General features: G+C 56.6%; 1 protein-coding gene across 1 annotated transcript in view; it reads right to left on the bottom strand.

Moving 5' to 3' along the window:
* Nucleotides 1–5,304, bottom strand: part of TFEB (transcription factor EB) — a 48,820-nt gene extending 43,516 nt beyond the window's left edge. The window contains exon 1 of the mRNA XM_012640813.1: nt 4,974–5,304. The gene's annotated coding sequence lies outside the window, so the exon portion shown is untranslated. The remainder of the gene's footprint in view (nt 1–4,973) is intronic.
* Nucleotides 5,305–7,036: the final 1,732 nt, after the last annotated feature.

Below are 7,036 nucleotides of genomic sequence, written 5' to 3'. Positions count from 1 at the left end.
AGCTGGCCAGGCAGCTGGCTGCCCCTCAGCCCACAGGAGCCAGCCACCATAGCCTCTTTCACCTCCCACCCTGCCCGGCCAAGAATGGGGGCTGCATAGGCTGAGGATCTGCACACCCACCTCACCCTCCCCTGGGCCGCTCCTGTGGGCCCCTGACAGCAGGACTTGGAGGCTCACTCTGGTGAAGGTGCTGGGGGGTAGGTCTCAGCACCCTCTGAACACATCAAAAGAAGGAGGGGGGCAGAAAAGGACATAAAGAGGATGGAGAGAAGGGTAGACAGGACAGGAGAGGGAGACACGCGCACCGTGAGGGCCAGTGCTCCAGACGCTACGGAACTAGATGGGCTGGGGGGAGAGGAACAAGAGGGAAGAAAGAAGGTGCTAGAGGTGGGAGAACAGAGACACTGGCCCCAGGTTTCAGGCCCAAGTCTGGGGGCTCAGCAGCAGGCAGGTTTGATTTAGTACCATATCCCCCCATGGCCCCAGGGCATCCACGTGGCAGGTGGGTGGCTCAGGGCCTCCCTCGTACTCAGCAGCCTCTAGTCCTCCAGGAAGGAAGGACTTGTCCAGAAACGAAGCCTCCTGGGCCTGCAGAGGTGACTCTCAGGTGGGAGGGCCCAGGGACCAGTACAGCTGCCCTTTCTGCGGCCCAGATGGTGGGAGGGCTGAGAGCCTAAACTGAGTCCAGGTCTCCGTGCTAGCGAGAGGCTCGAGGAAGCAAAGAGCCAAATGCTGCCATGTTTATGTTCATCTAGTACCTAATTCCATGCTATCTCCTATCACTCTGCCTTCCTCTGTCCTCGGCCGCTACCGAGACTCCCTGGCTAGGCCATCAGCTCCTTGAGGGAGAAGCAACGTTCTTGTTCTCACCCACCCGACCTGGCCAGCATAGTGCCACGCAGTGTTCAGTACATGCCACTGACTCAGATGGCACTGAAGGCCATGGGTTGCTGGGTCCCTGGGCCTGCGTCCCCACCTGTCAACAACATAGAGCCCCCAGCTCAACAGCTCCAATCAGCCCGAAGCGAGCCAGCCAGCACCACCCAGGCAGGGCAGCTGAGTGCACCTGGCTAGAGCCGGGAGGGGACAAGAGGTGGCGGAGGGTAGACAGTATAGTGTGTCACCTCCTGGCCACTCCACACCCCTCAGGGACTGCAGGGGACTGGGGCAGGTGCTGTCCCCAAACCAATTATAAACAAGGCAAAGGACAGGCTGTGACTTCCCTTGGCAAACAGGAGAAAACAAACCGGAGCCCCACCCACAGCTCCACTGGTAGAACTGGGGGGGAACAAGGCAGAGAGCTCAGGGCCTTGTCGAGCTGTGTGCGATGTCCCTGGGCATTAGATGGTGAAGCTCCTGCAGAGTAGAGACTGTGGGTAAAGTGTTTTTTTGTGTCTTCATTTCTGGGCACATGATGGGGGCTCAATTCACATTCTCTCATTCATCCCACAAAGATGTGCTGAGTATCCACTGTACACGAGGCTCTCTTCTAGGCACTGGGGATATGGCATGGAACAAAACAGACCAAATCCCTGTCCTCAGGGTGCTGATGTGGGCGCGTCCCATTCACCTGTTGACTGATTGGCTCAGACTCCAAGCCCCTCCCCCCAGGGCTGAAAGGCCTGCCACCATCTCACCTTGCCTCCACCAGGCTCCACCCACCTCCCTCCGGTTTCCAAGGACAACTCCACCCCGACACCCCCAGGGGCGAGCCTCCAGGCTCTGACGACTTTCTGCTGCCTCAAGACCCAGGACCTTCTAGAAGATGATGAAGACACCACCACCTCCAGCAGGGAGCCTCCACCTGTCCTCCCAACATCTCCAGTCTGGCCAAGGAAAGGAAAAGGGAACGCTTTCTTTTTGTGTGTGTTTCATCATTTTTACTATTAAGAAATATGATTCAAACCATGATCAAATACATGCCCACCATGGGTGGGAAGGTAAAATAACATGCTAGGCCTTTCAACAGCCTCGCATCAACAAAGTGTGGGTCCACTTTGGACACAGCCCCCCTTATTCCAACAATGCTACTTTACCTCCAAGTACCTCTGCAGCAGCTTCAGCCCCTGCCCTGTGTTCCAATCGGCGGAAGACAGTACGGACTCTCAGCTAGTGCTACCCTCATTTGTCCACCTCACCTTGCCTTAATCAACCAGCAAGTATTTCGTAAGCACTTGTCCCAGGGAGTGAGATCAAGAACCACAAAGCTGAACAGAGGTCAGTTTAATGGAAGGTGGGGCAGAGGGTGGAGGGAGGGGAGAGGACTGACTGAGGGGGACACCAGATGGTCTCAGAAGTGGTACCTGCCTTCAAAAAAGAGACAGGCCTAAAAGACCCAAAGCAGTCAGTGTAGCTGCAAAGCAACAGGCCTCTAAGACAGTGGTCCTCAAAGTGTGTGTGCTCTGGGGACAGGCGGCATTGCATCACCTGATAACTTGTCAGAAACTTAAATTCCAGACCTCACGGAATTTGCAGACCTATTGAATCAGCAGCCCTGGGAGGGGGCCCAGCAATCTGTGTTTTAACAATCCCTCCAGGGGATTCTGACGGGTGCTCAAATTCGAGAACCACTGCTCTAGAGAAAAGGCATCGGAATCATCTGGGGAATTTAAAGTAACGATGCGTAGGCCCCTCCCCCAGAGATTCAGATGCGACAGTATTTTTTGAGCTCCCCAGGTGATCATAACATCCAGCCAGGCTGCGGTAAGATGGAACAGTGCCCCTGGTATCCTGGAAAGGTGTGCCTCGACAGAGAGGAAGATTTGGGTTATAGGGAGGGAGTAAGGGAGGGCTAGGAGGAGGGAATGGACCCTGGGTTTCTGGATGGAGAGTCTGGCGGAGTTCCCGGACAAAGCCCCATAGCATCACATCTTACTTTGGGACCTCTGCTGTATGCATAAGAGCCAACGAGGTGGCCTTCCCCAGAGAAAGCTGGTTAGGAGATGGGGGTAGCCAGACCTCATTTCTTCTCCTCCTTATGCCCACACTTAAAAGCCAGGAAAGAGCCAGTGATGTACTTGCCTGTTGCCTCTGTCCCTCTCAGCTACCCTCTGCTCTCACCCACTGCCCCACCACTCCACAGCAAAGCATTTCCCGTGTGCATGGTAAGTCCCAGACCCTACCCTATCACTAGGATTTCATCTCAGCCCTCAGTGACATCACAGCCAAGGGGATCCATATCTCTGGCGCAGAGTGGAGAAGGGGCAGGCAGCAGGACAGCAGGGGAGAGCCACAGCTAGGTGTGGGTGGTCAGCGGCCAGGCTAGATGCTGCCCATGGAATCCCAAGGGGCAGGGCAGGGGTGGTAGAGATGCTGCAGGCATTGCCAAGTGCCCTCCACTGTCCTGTTAAGTGAGGAGACCAACCTGGGTGTGGTACAGCAGGGAGTGGTAGGGATTCGGGCCACTGAGCCTGCAAAGCCCCACATAAAGTGTTACATTAGAGGACATTATACACATAGGGAGGCCTACTTGCAACCCACAGATCTTTATTCCTTTCCTGAAGCCCTCCATGCCTCTATTTCCTCACTTGCACGTGAGAAATAAAGAAATAAATGAGTTGTGAGTTAATTACACTCATCATTCTAAGTGCTGCATGTGCATCATGCGTCAACATACTTAGCTCTCACTGCAGCACTATTAGGTAGGTGCTACAATATGCCTCACTTTTTAGGTGTGGAAACTGAGGCAGACAGGGGTTAAGCAGCTGGCCCAGGCTCATGCAGTATTAAGTGGCAGAGCTGGGACTCTAAGCTAGATGGCCTGGCACCAGAGCCCATGGTGTCAACAATCCCCTGACCAGGTTGCACTGGCCCAGTGCTAAATGCGTGGTGGCCATGGCGACATCCCAAGAAAAATTGCTCCACCAGGGCCAGCCTTTAGCCAAAGCTCGATCCCGTGGACTCTAGTATCCCCCAAATGCCCCCCGCAACCCATACCCGTCCCTCTTGAAGCCTTTCCTGCTCTGGTGCCTTTGGCAAAGATCTGTAGAAGGTTCGCATTGGAGGGGACCCCACAGATGATCTAGGCTCACAGATCTGGAAACTGAGGCTGAGCAAAGCAGGGACCTGTCCCAGCCACACAACCAGTCAAAGACAGAGTAGGGTCTCTGGACCCCCGGCCCAGTGCTCTTACGACCTTCAGTGCCGTCCCCTTCTCACCCAAGAGTCCCCACGGCCTTTTCTCCACATGTGATTGAACAAGCACTACCCAAGGCTTCAGTGGAAGCTAATGGTCGTGGAGTCTGTGCACAAAGCCAGGCACCCAGAAGGCTGTCAGTAGGGTGCTCCCCTCCCTTCCCGAGCACCTGAGGTCTCCAAAGAGGCTCAGGAAGGCTTGTCTGAACCCATCTGCTCCCCTGGCCAGTCAAGACAGGTTCGAGTCAGGGTTCCTTTGGTCACTCATGCTGGCAGCTCAGAAGAGAGGCCAGGAGACAGGTGTGGTCCCGGGGCAGAAGTTTCAGCAAGCTCCCACACTACTTAGGGTGGGAAACCCTGAATAGGGAAAAGAAGGTCCCCAGGCCACCATACCCCCACCTTTTAAGAGAGAACTCCTGGGAAACCCTGAAGTGATCTTTAGGGATTGAGAACGCAGATTCTGGAGTCAAGTGGTCCTGGGTTAGAATCCCAGTCCTGACACCTCCAGGCTGTGTGACTTTAAGCAACTTGCTTAACTTCTCTGAATCAGTATAATGGAAACAATAATTCCTACTGCACTCTAAAGAGTAAATACACAATAAATATTGGCAACTAGTGTATGACAAATTTTATTATAACATTGTTCTAGTATAGCATAAAGAGAAGACATAACATATTCTATTAATATATTAATATTATTATTATACTCTTATATACACACATACACAAGTCATCTATACACATGGACCTAGATACCTGCAATCTCATAACCACACACACAAACTCACATTCATTACACAAACCCCACCCCGTCCCGAAGAGCCACATCACATACTCACCATGTACCAGCAGTGCTCCTCCCTTAATCCCCACAACAGCCTGTGAGGTGAGTGTTTTTATCTCCCTCCTTTCAGAGGACAGACGCATTACAGTGTGCATATACACTCACTGCATCTTGGGATGTGGACATTTCTGGCAGCTCTGGGTATCCTGAACTCCCTCCCTCCGATCCGAGGAGGCCAACCCAGTTTCCACAGTCATCTCCAGGGCAGCCCCAGCTGGGCCCCAAGTGCTGACTGCCCTCCATCCCCAGGACAAAGGCCCAACCTGGCTTTAATGACAGCTGTGGTTGGGGAAACCCCTGCTGCTGGCAGAAACCAAGTTGACTTTGAAAAGGAAGAGACAGAAGCCAGGGGGTGTCTGAGCCACTCCCTGTGGGGGCAGGTGCTAAGTAACTCTTATAAACTCTGGCTAATGATGCAACTACAGCCATAAACAGAGCCCCAGGAGGGACCAGGGCCAGAAGCCAGACCCTCATAGGGCAGCCAGGCCTGAGGGGTGGGAGTCCCCTCCCACCTACTATTCAGCTTTCAGAAGCAGGCTGCCGAGGCCGGATGCAGTGCATGCGGGCACTGGGCACTGCCACCATCTTGGAACCCTGGATGGGCTCCTGCCTGCCCTAGTCAACCCCTGCCCACCTCTGACTGTGAGTCACCGGGCCATCACCCCTCAAAAGTCCAGCTGGCTCTTGCTGGATCCAGTGCTCACCTGAGATGACCCCTGCCCCATCCCCTGTGCCCCCTTCCATGGGACCCATCAGCAAGACACTTGGGTCCCCACTCGGCTCCACCTCACAGAGCTGGGTTGAGGACAACATAACACTGCAGCTGGAACAGGCCTTCTAATGTAAGCCATGCTGGCTCCCCTCCGGGAGCATGGAGTCACCCCAAACAGCCCTGCCCTTCACTTACACCCTCAGTTTCCCAGCTCTCCCTGTCCCAGCAACCAGGCGGCTGGCAGAAAGAAGGGAGCCAAGAGAGTTGCTAATTTTCCTGGGGCTGGGGAAACTGAGGCATGGTAAAAGCATACTGTCAGACTACCAGGCTGGGCTTCCAAGACGACCGACCCTTCCCCTTCCGCTGCTTTTCCAGGCCGGCCAGTTAACTATTGCTGGCTGTCTCTCCCCAGACTGTGAGCTCCCCGAAGGGAGGGCCTGGGGGCCGTCTCCCGGGCAGGGCACCAAGAACTGCGTTCTGAACTGAGCACATACGCTTCTGGCCCCTAAAGGAAACCAGAGACCAGCCTCCCACCTCATCCCCAACTGCCCAAGAGTGCCAGGTCTGGGCCAGTGGAATCTTGGCCAGGGCGGCTGCAGGGGCCTGAGGCCACGCCCCAGAGGTGTCACTGGGGCCTGCCTGCATCGGCCCTGTCCCCTTCCCTGCTCGATTAAGCACCCTCTCACTTGGGCGAGGGGTGGGTGCAGGGCAGTAATTAACCTGCACTTCCCCACCGAGCGCCAAGCCCAAGAACTGCGCGCGGAACCGCCCCCAGAACAGACAGGCGAGAGAACGACGGCTGGAGCTGTCGGGGGCTCGGGCAGGACGGAGGGCCGGCCCGGCAGAGCAGGCGCTGGCGCGGACGGCCCCGCCCCGGGCGCCCTCCCTTCCTCCCCCGGGGCGCGGGGCTGGGGCGCGCCAGGCGGCTGCGGCACGAACCTGCTCGCGCAGCCCGGAGCAGCTCGGGGCAGCCGTGCGTGAAGCCAGAACCCCGCGGGGAGGGGGCCGAGGGCGGGGGCCGAGCCGGCATCTGCCCGCTCCCCTCGAGGCGAGCGTACGCGCCGGGCCCAACAGCCGATGGGGTACCGCGAGGGGGACCGAGGGGCGATAACGGCGGGGGGGCGGGTCAGCCCGGGGGTGGGCGGCGCGGACACGGGGTTAGGGGGAAGGGGGCGTGTTTTCCGGGATTCGGGACCGAGACCGGGGGAAGGGGGAAACTCGGGGTCTGGCGACGGCAGGGAGCTCCGGAGGAAGCAGAAAGCCAGGCGCGCGGAGGGCGCTCTCCGGAGTTGATGTTCCCTGGGATCGTGGAATAGTGCAAGGGGAGAAAAAGACGACCCGGGGAC

The sequence above is a fragment of the Propithecus coquereli genome, unplaced genomic scaffold (assembly GCF_000956105.1).
Source record: "Propithecus coquereli isolate 6110/MARCELLA unplaced genomic scaffold, Pcoq_1.0 Scaffold158, whole genome shotgun sequence".
Classification (NCBI taxonomy): domain Eukaryota; kingdom Metazoa; phylum Chordata; class Mammalia; order Primates; family Indriidae; genus Propithecus; species Propithecus coquereli.
Note: the sequence above shows the minus strand (reverse complement) of the source record. Positions and strands in the feature narration are given on the sequence as shown.